A 17,177-nucleotide genomic window follows, 5' to 3' on the forward strand; every position below is an offset into this window, starting at 1 on the left:
GTACACCCTAAGGTTGTGAAAGGTGCTATATAAATGCAAGTTATTTCTTCTTTCTTTAACTGACTTGCACCCGTTTGTTGCCCGAGAAAGAGGCAACCAGCAGAGAATATCTGGTGAGGATGTCATACAACCATTTGTCTATTTGAATTAATTTTCAGACAGGCCTCCAAATGGGTGCCCAGCACTCACATTTAAAACAGGTGCAAGGCTGTTTAATGGGCTAAATGTAGGACTCAATTGCAATCACCATGGAGAAATGGGGGAGTTTTGGAAGTGCATATAAGTCCCATTATTTACGAATGACTGGAGACAACTGGGTAGTAAAGGCACAGGTTGGACGGGTCTGTGTGGGATTACGTCCTACACTGATTCATTTTGAGGCCAAAGGCTGGAAATTAGTATTAGTGATATTAGCAGTCTTGTCTAACAAAGGATTTTAAATAGTGGTTCAGAAAAATACTATGTAAATAACAGCAACAGTCTTTCAATTAATGGTGATATTAGTGAGCTAATGATTAACTGAAATGTTTAAGCAGCAGTTTATGCTAAAGTGGAGTACCATGTAACTTTAAGGGAATGCAAGTGGACTAACAATGTGACAGTACTGACCTTTGACTGTACAGCATGGGCTACTGGTTAACTATAAGTCTAGAGCTGGAGGTGGTTGTGGGAGCATGCAAGGATTTGGTGCTCTGTTGCAATAAACAATCACAGTTTGTTCTTATGTCAGTCTCTATCCTTTATTGATAGTAAGCATCAACTAACAAGTGTACATGAAGGCATGCAATTTGAGTTTACTGGACTAGTGAACGCATAGACTCAAGACATAAAACAGTTCATAAAAATATCATACAAATAACAACAATGTCTTTTATAGTCTCAAAAAGGTATATTGGATTTGCAAGAAGCAAAAGACAAGGAACAACTATTTTGGCCAGAATTTCTATTTGAATGCCTTGGTAGGAATAGAAGTGGGCAGTTACTTAAACCTGGTTCGGTTTGTTGCTTTCCTGACATGACGCCAAAATGCAGAAAGTTTTAAAGGCTCCAAGGAGAAAGGAAAGAGACAACCCCGCTGAAATGTATAAATGGCTAGTTAAGGCTCTTAACATGCAGGTTAAGGGCCAGTTTTGAATTTTCTTATTAAGGCATGGGATACATGGAGGGTGTCAACCACAACAAGGAGGAGGAGGCAGTAACACAGCATTGGGTGAGTCAGGATGGTGGATCAGGATCAAAAGACACCATTAAAGAGGGAGGCTCAGGGGAGGCCTTCATTCACAGGCAATCGGTTGTACAGTACCAGGAGAATTTTCTATAAAATCTCTTCAATCTGGACAAGGGCATTTTATTGGTGGGGGATGTGGTCTCTGGGTGGTGGACAACTCCTTCTACATACCAGGTTCATGAAAGGTGGGAGGGTGTTAGGTTTAGAAAGATTCTACATCCCAGTTGAAAGGAAGGAAGGAAATAACAGGAAATGAGATTAAGCTACTTCTAGATTAGATTGACTAGCAATGAGGGGCAGCGTTTTCAAGAGCAGAGGCAGACCCCTGGACATCAGAGGCACAAGGGTGAGGAATGAGGGGCAGAAAGGTAAGGAAAGTGATACCCTCAGCAGAGGGTCTCCTGCCAATGGACAAGCTACCTGGACATGTCAGAATGTCAATGCTGCAGAAGACTGCGCCAGTCCAGTCATATGGTTGCTAACTTGGTGCCTTTGTTGATAGTTATCCAAGAGTTTGCAGGAACATTCACCATGGTCATCCATGTCTGTAAATGGCATACTGGCCTTGCACTTCTTTTGCAATGTTCTTTCCAAGCAGTTGCAGCAGACATTGCTGTCTCACAGGCAGCAGCATATCATTGCATCATGGAGGGAATGGATGTTCTGTTCAATACAGCAGGGGGTCACACTGAATTCAAGGTGTATTGTGCCACTTAAGCACAAGGAGTAGTGTGATTTCCTTCCTTCACTGGACTCCCTCAGAAAGTAAGACCTGCATTTATGTAATAGTTTTCACAAACACCACATGTGTCAAAGTGTTTTATGTACAATGAAGTACTTTTTGGACTGTAGTTAGCATTTTAATGTAGGAAACAGGGCAGCCAACACACAGAGCAAACCCCTACAAACAGCAATGTGATAATGACCAGATAATCTATTTTTGTGATGATGATTGAGGGATAAATATTGGCCAGGACACCAAGGATAACTCCCCTATGCTCTTCTTCAAAATAGTGCCATGGGATCATTTACACACATCAAGCAGGCGGATAGGGCCTTGGTTTAACATTTCATCCGAAAGACTGCACCTTCAACAGTGCAGCACTCCTGCAATGTTTCACTGGAGTGTCAGCCTTGAAATTTGTATTCAAGCCTTGGAGTGGGACTTGAACCCAAAACCTTGCAACTGGGAGGTGAAAGTCAGGGGATCATTGATTGTACCTACGTGGCCATAAAGGCACCAATTGAGTAGCCAAGGAGATTCCTGAACATGAAGGGAGACCACTGCCTAAATGTTCAACTGATATGTGACCACACCAAATGCTTTATGTAAGTATATGCATCTTATCCTGGAATTTGCCATGATGCCTTCATCCTCTGGCAATTGCAGGTGCTGCATCTCTTCATGAGGCCATCAGAAATCCGTGGATAGCTGTTAGTGGATAATGCTTATCTCGTGAAAAGATGGCTGATGCCACGATGCGTAACCTTGCCACTGAGGATACAACCGATGCCACCAGAGCACAAGGGTCATGATGAAGCTGGCCATCAGTCTCCTGACAAAGAGGTTCAAGTGTCTTGACTGGTCAGCTTGTGTCCTCCAGTACACTCCCTGAGATTCTCACAGAATGAGGTGATCTCTGTGGATTTCATAAAAAGGTTGTTCAAAGAAAGTTGTAAAGAACTGTCCTGCAATTGCAGACCAGTCAGTTTAACTTCAGTGGTGGGGAAACTTCTAGAAACAATTATTTGGAATATAACTAATTGTCACATGGATAAATTTGGATTGTTTCGGAAGAGTCAGCATGGATTTGTTAAAGGAAAATTGTGTCTAACTGACTTGCTGGAGTTTTTTGAAGAAGTAACAGAGATGGTTGATGAGGGCAAGGCCATTGATGTGGTGTACATAGACTTCCAAAAGGCGTTCAGTACAGTGCCACACAACAAACCTGTGAGGAAAGTTATAGGTCATGGAATAAAAGGGGCAGTAGCAACATGAATACAAAACTAGCTGAGGTATAGGAAACAGAGAGTAATGGTAATTTTCGGGCTGGAAAAACGTTTGTAGTGGAGTTCCCCAGGGGCCGGTATTGAGACCCATGTTCTTCTTGATATATAAAAATGATCTAGATCTTGGAGTGAAGGGGACAATTTCAAAGTTTGCGGATGACTCAAAACTTGGGAGAATTGTAAACTGTAAGGAGGACAGTGTAGAACTTCAAAAGGACATTGACACATTGGTGGAGTGAGCAGATAAGTGGTAGGTGAAGTTCAATGCAGAGAAGTATGAAGTGATACACGTTGGTGCAAAGAACATGGAGAGACAGAACAAAATAACGGATACTTTTCTAAAGGATATGCAGGAGCAGAGAGACGTGGGTGTATATGTATATAAGTCATTAAAGGTGACAGAACAGATCGCGAGAACTGCTTCTAAGCACACAGTATTCTAGGCTTCAGTAATAGGAGCATAGAGTACAAGAGCAGGGAGGTTATGATGAACTTATATAAGACACTGGTTAGACCTCAGCTGGAGTATTGTGTGCAATTCTAGTGCCACACTATCGGACACTCATAGGGAGGAGGACCAGCAGTTGGAGACCTCAGGGCCATCCACCCAAGTGACTTCATCCAGCCAATCCCACTCCCCTCTGTCTGTGACCCCATCACCTCTAGCTGTACAGGCAGGGGATGATGCACCCGCCCAACACCAGGAGACACAAAGCAGGGCAGGACCCTCAAGGTCTTGGCCCTTTAGATGACGCCCGCCAAAGTCATCAAAGACCACACAGTGTAGCAGTTCAGCAGGCTGCCTCCATCTCTGTTGCAGATGTTGGGAATGCACCAAGACATAGGATAGGTTAGAAAAACTAGGAAATTTTGACATCACTTCTGGGTCACGGGGGTTCAAACACTGTATATATCATGCACCTTCGTAAATACATTTGCTGTTCATGAGCATGGTCTCATCATGTGAAAGCGGCGTACATATACATCTAAGTGCCCTCTTATTGCGAGGGTAAGCCATACTCCCACTCAGTGATCACCTCCCTTTGTGAGCCTTACATTCATGCGCTGTCTAGCTGACACAAGATAGCCACTCTATCCTTGTGTTATGTCAGGGAGATGTGTCAAACTCTTTACTGGAAGTGTTTGCAAAATGCGTTAGTAACCTCTATTCCTTACAAATCAACATGGAGTTAGGCGTGCTCACCAACCTTGGAGCATTAGCTGTAATTGTTTCTCAAAATGAGAAAGCTGTCTTCATTGGTAGTGCCAAAGCACAATCTGCAGCCATGATGTTCTCTCCAACCATACGTGCATCTCAGTATCCGCTAAAGGTTCCATTAAGGCGGAGACGACTGCGCCAAGTCCTTTGATGCAGCGTTTGCGCTGTTGTGCCGACATTCACTGCCCGGAGCACATGAATAGAAAGGTTCACCACTGACATTTCCAAAGATTAGGGCCTGGTGAATCAGGAGGGTTGAAGGTGAAAATCCAAAAGCTGAACTTGCTCTCAATGTTTCTGGTTGTAAAGGCCTTTCAGTGCATTGACATGGGGACAGAAGGAATGTGGCTGTTTTCTGTTGCCTGCACCTTATTCATCTTGACATCTTGTGGCTATCAGTGTGACACGGGCACATCTTACACATCATGCTTCTTCGATTCCATCCTCATTTGGAAGCTGACCCTCACTTCTCTCTTCAGGTTCCTGCCCTTCCTGCTGTTCATTATCCGAGGAGCTCTCTGCCTCCTTCATGTCTCCCTCTGGCAAGGGATCCTCCCTTTGAAGTGCAACAGACCACAATTACGCGGGACACCCTCTGTGTAAAGTGCTACAGGGCCCCAACTGAGCGGTCTAAACATCTGAAGTACATCTTCAGAATGCAATGGTCTGCTCAATGATGGATCATGTCGAGCTATGCACCACATTGTATCTCTCTTCCCAGGTACTCTGAGGACAACGCACAGGTGTCATGAGCCATTGTTTGAGAGGGCACCCCCTATCCTCAAGCAGCCAGTCCTGTAATCGCTGAGGACCTTCAAATATGTGAGGTACCTGGGAGTGAGTCAGGATGTATGAGTCATGGGAACTCCCAGGGTACCTGGCACAATCGTGTATGATGTACTTCTGATGATTACACACCCATTGAACATTCAGGGAGCGGAACCCTTTCCTGTTAATGAAAACCAGGGGCTGTTGCCATGGAGCTCTCAAAGTCATGCGTGCAATCGATTGTACTCTGTGTTGTAGGGAAGCCTGAGATAGCTGCAAACCCCAGAAATCTAGCAGCCCGGCTGGCTTCGTCGAGTGTGCACTTCACATAATGATGAGTCTTACTGTAGAGGGCATCTGCCGCCTCCTTGATACATTTATGTGCTGAGGACTGTGAGATGCTGCATAGGTCCCCTGTGGATCCCTGGAATGATCTGCAGGCAAAAAGATTGAGTACAGCAGTGACCTTCAGGGGGCACTGGCAGTGGGGGGCAAGTCCTCCCAGTCCATGGGACATTAAATCCTGCTGCAGAATGTGGCACATATGATCCACCACATCTCTTGGCAGGCGCAGACATGTGCAACATTGTCACTCATCTCCAGATAGGAAAGTCTTCTTTGGTAGACCCTTGGTCATGAGAGTTGCCTCCATGGGATTGGTCTGATTGCCTCATCCTCTGGGTGTTGCTGGGGCTCCGCTGAACCATGAGCTTGAGGCCAGGCCTCCTCTCAAAGCTGACAGTGCCGGGCCATTCTTCTCCTCCTCAATTGGATCTCTGCCATCGAGAATGCAGTATTGAATGCAGGCTCCATTATTCAATCCTCCTTCTCCCTATGGACTGGTAGATGCAACATATTAATGAATACTGGGCAAATATAGTAGACCTCCCTCTTGCAAACAGAAAGCCACTATCATGCCCTAGAGCTGCATCTGCGCTACGAGCTGTTCGCTGATACAGCCTTGTAACTGAGGTGCAAACTCACAGGTCTAGGACACCAAGATGCCAACCCTGATACTTGACATCTCAATCCCGCAGAGGTTGGAAGAGGTTTGGACACATTCATGAAACGTGCCACTTTACCAAAGGCACTCCTGCAATCTCTGATCTGGTATTCTGATCAAGCTCAAATCGCACTTCAGCAATGACTGGATGCCCTTTGGCCCGTTATCCATGCCAATTGGAGAGAGCACATTAGAGGCTTTCATTGATGATCTAGCAGATATGCAGCAGCTGTACTTACATAACAGTTGCCTGCATTTTCCATTCTCACATTCCTCTCTGTTAAAGCTCAAATGAAGCTATTGTGAAGCTAATGAATCCTGAAGTTTCTTGTTAAAGTGCGCCAAAAGACAGTGACTCCAATTGTACCTTCCCAAGAGAGTCTTCCTCTTTTCTCTCAGCTCTGACCCTACTTCAATGTTGTGACTCTAAGCAGTTTGAGAGTGCCCCCTGAAGGGGCTCCTTAGTCCAGCCATGGACTCCTCTCACACTATCTCAGACCCCTCCCGTGCAGATTCTTTTCCAGTTTTGAGTTGAAACTGGGCAATAACTTTGGGGTTTCAAGATGATGGTGCTGCATTTTTACATCTAGACCAGCTTCAACCATCCTCCTGTCAGTTCTTGGGTCCCTCCAATTTTCCTGGAACCTCACGATGTGCAGGTAGACCACCCTCTGGTTACTCTCCAGCCTCCTCCCGTAATCCTGGATCCCTTTGTCATTGTGGTCAACATTCCAGCCCTCCCCCTGAATCCATCACCGTTGATGTCCTTATGCCCCATGTGGACCTCACCCTCCCCTTGAGGCTGTGTGCATGATGACATACAGAGGATAACCCCCCAGGAGAGGTTCAAGCCCCCCATTTTATTACTTTTTCCCCATTTACAGGCTGTAGATGCCTCCCCTAACCATGACCATCCCATCTGCATCCCATCCAAGTACCGAGCCAGAAAACCTCATTGCCACCGACTACAAGACAATGGACCCTCCCTGCACAACAATCTGATGCCTTACCCCAATTGAGCACACAGGCCCTCGCCCCTCCCTGGAGTGGGACTATGTTGTGTTTGCCATTCATAGCCCTGTAGCAAGGCCTGCAAAGCCCCATGACTGCCTTTAATCTCTCACCCTGACTATGAGGAGCACAGCCCCAGAACTGCCTGTAATGTCTCACTCCAGCCTCTTGGCCTTAGACCAAGATCTATGACTGTCTTTCAATGAGCTCACCCATTCCTTCATGACTAATCACAACACAGTCTCCCTTGCACAACACCCTCCCGCCACCCCACTCCCTGAATCTCTGTGCAACCCATCCCTCTTGTGCCACATTAACACAACCCTTCCACCCTCCCATTCTGCGTGCATCCCTTCCCATTTACACAGTTCAATTCCCATCCACCCCCTTCTGTGTCTGCCTTCTAGTCTTCCATGTTGGGCTCCAGATTCCCCACCCTCGGTCTCTCCTCTGCCTGCCGTCGCACTTCCCCCTCCACCCTCTCCAACCCTACCATACCCCATTGTCCCCTATGTCTCTGTCATTCTTCCCTCGCTCCTCTCCAACCCCACCATACCACATTGTCCCCTATGTCTCTGCCATCCTTTCTCCTCACTTTCCCCCCCACGACACCCCGGTCACAATGCTGGTCTCTGTTTCAGAGAGCAGCCCTGTCTGAGACCCACAGCACACACTGAATGCTGTCCTCCCAGTGTACAGAGGCACCCAAAATGAGCAGAGCAACCCTACACCTCCTCCAGTGTGGCGTAACACTGGCATTGCTGAGAAACTGGAGCAGCGCTGTTGCAGGTAGGCTTTGAATGTTGCACTTACCTCGAACACATAAGCGAAGTGAGGGTGGACAGCTGCACATCATTTATAACCGGTCATGATTCAGACCAGTCTAATTTCCCCGTGGCACTGCATGTAATTGGGAGGGAGAGCGTGATTCCAGTGAGCAGTGTTTTAAATGAGTATTCATGACATGGCAATGCATGCAAATGGTGTTCCCGACGTGAATCAGCAACAAACCCAACCCGCCATCAGCCCACCAGAATACCCTCCATTGTGTTGTGTGACATTACCACTGTGCTAAATGGGATAGATTTCGAACAGATCTAGTAACTTGAGACTGGGCAACCATGAGGCAACACGGGCCAACAGCAGCTGCAGAATTATACTCAACCACAATCCGTAACCTCATGGCCTGGATATTACCCACACTAGCATTACCACCAAGCCAGGGCGTCACCCCTGGTTCAATGAAGAGTGCATGAGGGCATACCAGGAGCAGCACCAAGCATACCTAAAAATGAGGTGTCAACATGGAGAAGCTATAACACAGGACTACTTGCATGCCAAAGACAGAGCTAAGCAATTCCACAACCAACAGACCAGATCTAAGCTCTGGAGTCCTGCCACATCCAGTTGTGAATATTAGTGGACAATTAAGCAACTCACTGGAGGAGGAAGCTTCACAAACATCCCCATCCTCAATGATGGAGGAGCCCAGCACAGCCGTGCAAAGGACAAGGCTGAAGAATTTGCAACGAATTTCAGCCAGAAGTGTCGAGTGAATGATCCATCTCAGCCTTCTCTGGAGCTCCCCAGCATCACAGATGACAGTCTTCAGCCAATTCAATTCACTCCACATGATATCATGAAATGGCTGAAGGCACTGGATATTGCAAAGGCTAAGGGCCCTGATAATATTCCAGCAATAGCACTGAAGACTTGGGATCCACAGCTTGCTGCCCCCCAAGACAAGCTGTTTCAGTACAGCTACAACACTGGCATCTACCCGACTATGTGGAAAATTGCCCAGGTATGTCCTGTACACAAAAAGCAGGACAAATCCAACTCAGCCAATTACCGCCTCATCAGTCTACTCTCCATCATCAGTAAGGTGATGGAAGGGGTCATCAACAGTGCTATCAAGCGGCATTTGCTTAGCAATAACCTGCTCACTGATGCTCACGTTGGGTTCTGCCAGGGTCACTCAGCTCCTGATCTCATCGCAGCCTTGGTTCAAACATGGACAAAAGAGCTGAACTCCCGAGGTGAGGTGAGAGTGACTACCTTTAACATCAAGGCAGAATTTGACCGAGTGTGGCATCAAGGAGCCCTAGCAAAAGTGGAGTCAATGGGAATCAGGGGGAAAATTCTCTGCTGGTTATGGTCATACTTAGCACAAAAGAAGATGGTAGTTGTTGGAGGTCAGTCATCTCAGCTCCAGGACATCACTGCAAGAGTTCCTCAGGGTAGTGTCCGAGGTCCAACCATCTTCAGCTGCTTCATCAGTGACCTTCCTTCCATCAGGTCAGAAGTGGGGATGTTCGCCGATAATTGCACAATGTTCAGCACCATTAGCGATTCCTCAGATACTGAAACAGTCCAAGTCCAAATGCAGCAAGAGCTGAACAATATCCAGGCTTGGGCTGACAAGTGGCAAATATCATTCACATTACACGAGTGTCAGGCAATGACTGTCCCCAACAAGAGAGAATCTGACCATCACTCCTTGACATTCAATGGCATTACCATCACTGAATCCCCCCACTATCAACATCCTGGGGGTTACCATTGACCAGAAACTGAACTGGACTAGCCATATAAATACTGTGGCTACAAGAGCAGGTCAGAGGCTGGGAATTTTGCGGCGAGTAACTCACCTCCCGACTCGCCAAAGCCTTTCCACCATCTACAAGGCATAAGTCAGGAGTGTGATGGAATACTCCCCACTTGCCTGGATGAGAACAGATCCAACAATACTCAAGAAGGTTGACACCATCCAAGTCACCTCCAGGGAGGTGACCCTCGCTCCAACACCAATGCACAGTGGCAGCAGAGTGTACCATCTACAAAATGCACTGCAGGAACTCACCAAGGCTCCTCAGACAGTACCTTCCAAACTCACGACTACTACTATCTAGAAGAACAAGGGCAGCAGACACATGGGAACACCACCACCTGGAAATTCCCCTCCAAGCCACTCACCAACATGATTTGGAAATATGTCGCCATTCCTTCAATGTCGCTGAGTCAAAATCCTGGAACCCCCTCCCTAACAGCACTGTGGGTGTACCTACACCACATGGACTGCAGCGGTTCAAGAAGGCAGCTCACCACCACCTTCTCAAGGGCAATTAGGGATGGGCAATAAATGCTGGCCCAGCCAGCGACGGCTGGACTACATCTCACGGATGAATAAAAAAAAACTTCACGTTGGCATCAAGGGATACAGTGAAAAGGTTTTATTCTCCTTTTTCATAAGAATTTAGTGGTTTCATTCTCAGTCATTTTTGCCACTCTTCCAAACCTTTTCCTTGTCATATTACATATATCATAAAACTGCCACAATATTCTATATGTGGCCTGAAGTAATAAATTCATTTCCCATTAATAACCCATCCTCATTTGTGCTACATTGATCCCTCCATAATTATCTCTTCCTCATCCTATCTAGAGCAAAACAAATGCATTAAATGACCGTTAAAGAACAGTTGAGTTACAGCACTGAGGTATCCATCATTGAAAACCATTATAAATCTGTAAAACAAATACTTATATAAACCCCAAAATTTTATAAGTCTGTGTCTAATATGGAGTCTGCTGGAGTTGCCAAATGGACAACTTGGCACAAAGGTCAGCACGCCCACTGTTTGCTGTGCCTAACGTTTGCTGTGCCTAACAATTAATATCAAGAGCTGTAGAATTGGGAGCACTATGTATTGGGTGTACTACCCTCTGCACTATCTTCTCTGGATTGCTGCTTGCATCAGGTTCTAAGCATAGTCTCAGAATTTCAACACAAAAATGAATAACTATATTACAAGTGCGTTATGTTTTTGAGAAATGAAAAATGGTTACATCAAAGTAACTGCTTATAACACATATTTGTTAGTGAGCAATAACTGGATGTGTATTTTTGGATATTTTAAACCAACCTATCGGAAACAACAGCAGAGCAGTGTTCATGTGTTGGTAAAGAACCGTTTTTTATTCTTCTGGACTATCTTCAGAAGTGCATGCTGGTTTCTGTAGACTGGAGGCTTTGAGTGCAATGGGAACCCCCTAACTCCCATTGTTGAGCTCTGCTAATTCAGCTCAGGCAAGGAATTGAACCTGAATCTGTCTGAACTCTAAGGCTCAATACTCCAACCAGCAGTACTGAGCCATACAAGTCAATTGGCAGTACACTTAGGGCAGAATTTTTCTGTTGGCGTGTGGGTCCCGTGTACTGACATCACCGCGCACCATCGCGATATTTCCATGGGCGGGCGCTTGACGATGTCCATTGTGCGACCGCCATTAATTAACGGGCCACTTAAGGCCCTTGAGGCTTCAATTGACCTGGATTTTAAGGCGCCCGTGCGATCTTCAGCTCGTCGCACAGGCGCAACGGGCAGGCAGGTATCAGAAATTTGCATGAAGCTCATCCATGGGCGGGAGAAGAGGGCTTAGTAGGTTCGCGAATCCGAACATTTAAAAGTTACTGCTCAGAAGTTAGTGAAACTTGCCTGTGTGAGGTGGAAAAGTTGTAAACCCATAGCAGCTGCTTGGACTGGACTCATAACCTTCAGGTCAGCACTTTTCAGTGAGGATTTGTTTTGGGGCATGTAGGTTTCAGGAAGCCTCCCTGAGCCTGGGAATGGGAGGTGATCTCTCCACTGGAGGCACCTCATCTGAGGAGGAAGGAAGGGCTAGAAGGGGGAAGAGGCCAGGAGTGCACATTCAGCCTGCAGGGGAGCCACCTTTGGGAGGACAGGCGCAGACACAAGGGGTGCAGGGCCAAGAGGTAGTCCAAGGCAGAAGGGGCCGCAGAAGATGCTACTATCCTGCTGCCAGGGTATACAGAAAGTGAAGCACCTACTTCAATATGCCTGAGGTGCAGTGCCAAAGGAGGCCCCGTCTCTCAAGGGAGACAGTCAACAGTATCTGTCAGATGATTGTTCCAGAGATCTCAGCTAACTGTGTGGGCGGACACCCCATGCCCATGGCTCTAAAGGTCACAGCTGCCCTCAACTTCTATGCCTCCGGCTCTTTCCAGGGGTCGGTGGATGATCTTGGTGGTGTCTCCCAATCAGCTGTCCACACTTGTGTCAAGCAGGTCACAAACACTCTGTGCAGGCATGCATTGACCTTCATCCACTATCGCTGGGACGGGGCCAGACAGACAGAGCGAGATAGAGGCTTTGCGGCCATTGCTGGCTTCCCCTGTGTCCAGGGTGCAACGCATGTGGCCAGCAAGGTGCCAGCAGGTGAGCCCGGTGCCTTCGTCAACAGGAAGGGCTTCCACTCCATGAACGTGCAGATTGTGTGTGATCACAGGATGCTGATTCTACAAGTTTGTGCAAGGTACCCAGGCAGCTCCCACGATGCCTACATCCTCAGACACTCGCAGGTGCCAGGGCTCTTCAGCGCTCCGGCCCGGCTGGATGGATGGCTGCTGGGTGACAAGGGCTATCCCCTCAGAAGGTGGCTCATGACACCTCTCCGCCATCCAAGAACAGAAGCTGAGCAGCGGTATAATCGGAGCCACGCCTCCACAAGGGCTGTGGTGGAGGGAGCCATCGGTCTTCTCAAAATGCACTTCAGATGCCTGGGCCGTTCCACGGGCGCATCCAGTATCCCCCAGATCGAGTGTCCCTGATAGTAGTTGCATGCTGCACTCTCCACAATCTTGCGCTGCAATGTGGGGAGGCAGTGGACAAAGAAGACGTAGACGGAGTGGCTGCGGCTGAACACGATGAGTCCAGCAGTGAGTCTGAGGATGAGCACACACAGAGAAATGATGAGGGGGCACAAGCTGACCCGAGCATACTCCAGGGAGACAGGGGCACCAGGGACGCTCTAATCCAAGGAACCTTTACCTAGCACAGCACATATAGATCTCCAATACAAGCCTGGCCTATAGCCTCCATCCTGGATTCCTTAGTGCAAAATCCATCTGGATAGGAGCATTGACGATGGGCCCAGTCAATAAATGGAAATGACACTCATTGAATCTCAGGAATCCATGCACCTGCCCAAGAAAAGAGGCACCCCCAGTCATTTTTGACAACATAAATTTAATGTTGTAACAAAAGTCTCTTGACATAACGGAAATAAAATGGTGTTGCACTTCACACACAATCAGAAGGAACTCATAGGGGGGCCAACAAAAAACCACCAGTGATGAACCCGGGATGTGCCTAAGGTGCCTTCATTTTACGTTTGCGGGTGCTACGTCTTTGTGGTGCCCCCTCGCTAGTACTGGCATCTGAGACAGCCTGCTCTCTCTGATATCCTGTTGGCCTCGATGACCTTGGCAGACGTCCTCTGGCCCGTCAAGCCTGTGATGGACCCACCTGGGAGGGAGCTGCCAGATCTGCAGCTGGCATCTCCCCAGTCGTCACAGCCTCATTGTGTGCCACTGTCATTGGCAGAGGGGTGGAGGAGCTGCCGCCCTCATCCGGAGCACCCTGAGAGGCGCCAGCAGAGATGACAGGCAGCTGCTCTGCCGACATGAGGTCCATTCGGCCCTCCCTACACACCGTAGATGGTTGGGCACCGAAGTGAGATACCTGGTGTCTAAACCACCGCCCACACGGGCGAGATGTGGTCAATGCCCCTGTGAGGGATTGCAGGTCTGTGTGCAACGCCAGGAACCCCTAATCCTGTCCCTGAAGCTGCCTCTCCATGAAAGTCGCCACTGTCTCCATGGAGGAAGCTTGGCGCTCAGCCATGAGGCTCAATGCATCAGCTACGGTCCGCATAGACTCCTCCACCACTGACACCAAGCCAAGCAGAGCCTCACTTCTCTCCTCCAGGTGGTCCTGCACACCCGGCCGCATGTCATCAGTTGGCTGCATCGCCGGTGACTCCAGAGGCTCATCACCAGCCACGGACTAAGCATGTGCCTGGGCCCCTGCAGTCCTCCGACTGTGGGTGCCATCGGCACTCTCTGTCTCCGCCAGCTCCTCCAGCGACTGTGAAGTGCCCTCACCGCTGTGACCCAGGACACTAGCCAAAGATCTGATGCCCACCAAGGTGCCAGTATCTGCGCTGGTGCCTGCCTGACAGAGATGGTGCGATGCTTCTGATGGTGCAACTTCATGGCCCTCAGGTGTCAGAGGGGGCTCTGCTGCTCCAGGTTCTGGCCCTGCACCGCTGATGCTGAAAGGAAGAATAAGGACATTAGATCAGTTAGCCTGCGGGCAATGTCAATGTACATGCCTGTCCCCTGGCTCACCATGCGCTCATCATTCCACACGCACTGGGCAAGCCATGTTGGTAACGTCACTCATTCAACAATCAGCACTGCCATGGATGTTGGGAAACTACTGGTGATGTGAGTGCTGGGCATACATACCTGCCTGTGGAACCCCAGCCTCTCTGGCTCCAGTGGATCTGGGCTCGTGCCGTCTCTCCAGGTCGAGGGCATCCTGCTCAAAACGGCTAAGCAGCAAGATCTGGCCTGGCCCACCGCCAGTCCTCAGCCGCTCAGTGTTGTTATGAGAATTCTTCTCCTGGAAATGAAAAAATAGCATTGATAAGTGATGCTTGTACCGTCAATCTCCTCGCGGCCGGCCCACCCCAAGCCCAGTTGACCATTGCAGGGCTGCAGTGCATCCTTCCCCCGCTTCTGGCTAGCACTCACACAAATATGCCTGGCGTGTCCTTCCCCCACCTCCTTGGCCACATGCTGCCTTCATCACAGTTGGGAGCACTCAGTCGTACCAGCCGTTGCAGGAGGAACAATGACATGGAGCGGAGAGAGCAGCAGATCTATCTGTGCCACAGAACCTTGAAGATCCCCTCACACCATGTCATCATCCTGATTTCCACATGTCCTGGAGTTCGAGTACTGCGCCTGGGTGAGGTGTCAGCTGTGGCTCAGTTCATAGCACCCTCGTCTTTGAATCAGAAGGTTGCGGGTTCATGTCCCACTCCCGGAAACCAAGAACTGTGAATGTACTCGAAAGAGTTACATGCGATCTGTTGATAACTCGAAAGAGTTACTGCGCCTGGGTGCAGATCCTCCAGGTTGCCCCCACCACAGTCATGTGGGTGTCAGTCCACCACATGCTGTGGGTGCAGAACCCATCTCCTCACCACCCTCTCAGGCTGAGCAACGCATAGGGAATATCTGCTGGCCCGCCCAGCTAAGGGTACATGCCGTCAATGACTCATTGCACTAAGGCCACTCAGATATGGGTGGGGCACCAGTGGGGGAGAAGCTTACATGATGGGTGAAGTGAATGATGCCAACATGTTACAAACCCTTCCCATGCACAGCAGGTCATTGAAGCACTTGCGGCACTGGGTCCATGAGCGCCGCACCACGACCTCCGCTACCTCCTCCCATTCACGCTTGGTCAAGTGGGGTGGCCTCCTCCTCCCGTCCTCAGGGACGAGCACCACCTTCCTCGAGGAGGGCAGCACGGCACTCATCAGAAAACCTGGACACACAGTAACCGCCCGTCCTACCCTCCTGCATGGCTAGCCTAGATGTGCCTTGGCTCCGACCTCTGGGGCCATATACAGCAGCCTTGGAGTGGCTGCAGCTTGGCCTTTAAACAGGCTGCCGGGTCGCCATTCAACCCGGTGGCGATTGCCGATCCACCTCCGCCAGCCCACTCCCGCTCCCATACGCCCGCCCGACATGGGGAAAATTCTCCCCTTACCCACCAAGACAGATTGATGCTAATGCATTATCAATATTATAAATTCATATGAAAACAATGTTTGAATTTAGTCTAGTTATGCTGACTTTCTGCCAAAAAGATTTCAAATAATTTAGAATTTTGATAAGTTAAAACTCAAAGTTTAAATGCATAATGAATTACTTAGTTTTTTAAATCTTTAAATGTAAAATCATCCTAGAGTTGTTGTAATGGAACATAATAATTAAGCAATGGTTTTACAGGAGCGAAAGCATGGCCTCCTTAAAATGAATACTTATTCAAACAGCTAAGTGCCTTTGCAGCTGCTGAACAACCATTTTCTACTGATCAGATTGTAACTGTTCCACTAAGCTTGGGATGGCAGCAAGGTACTGCAACAAAAAACTTGGTGCGGAATTTTCCGTGCCCGCTGGTGTCGGGCGTGTTCAGTGACGTGAGCAGACAATATGGCGAAAAGGGCAAAAATCGGTTTCACGACGTCGTGAAGCCAGTTTGCGATCGTCCGCTCAGCCCATCAATGGCGGGCCGTGTTTCCCACCGTCGGACTTCGGAATCTCATTGTAATAAATCTACATATCATTATAAGGCTAGCCCACTGGAAACATCCCCCCCCCACCGGATCATCCGCCTACATAGACATGATTGCACACCAGTGTGTTTCACATCAATCTGTTGAACTTCAAGGTTGAGGCAACATTTGAGGGAGGGGTGCAAGGGTTGTACTGCAGTTGATGGTTTTGCACAGGCCCGTGTGGGATTGGGGGGAGGGAAGAGGCCACGCACTAGGGAAACCTTGTATAAAGTGACTATTCCTCTGCAGCTGAGATAGTTCAGACGCAGCCACATTGACATGCATGGAGTCAGGTCTCTAGCTTATCTGCTCAGTCAAGCAACGCAGAGACATGAAAGTGCCTCTAAGTCCTCCAGAGCTTTTCACCCCTCGGGCACAGACTGCAAATTAATGAGCGTTTTAGTGGACTGCAGAACAGTTGGACGACTGGGCGCATTGTACAATCTCCTTGCGAAATCTGGCCATGGAGCAGTCACTGGTGGAGGCCCTTACAGCCCCTTGCAATGTCATCATTCAGGTTTGGACCAGTTTCCTCCATGGTTCAAGCTAACAGTGCAGCCTTGCAGTGCGGGTTAGGAGAATGCCTGCACCTCAGCTGAGAGCACAGCATGCAGTCCAATTGGCAAAGCTGCCGCCAATCGGTCAGGTGGAATGGGCGGAGTTAGGTAGAGTCCTTGGTGGACAAACTCTGGCCATCCAAATATTAGTCCAAACTCTCT

The sequence above is a fragment of the Cetorhinus maximus genome, chromosome 4, assembly GCF_964194155.1.
Source record: "Cetorhinus maximus chromosome 4, sCetMax3.hap1.1, whole genome shotgun sequence".
NCBI classification, from domain to species: Eukaryota; Metazoa; Chordata; class Chondrichthyes; order Lamniformes; family Cetorhinidae; genus Cetorhinus; species Cetorhinus maximus.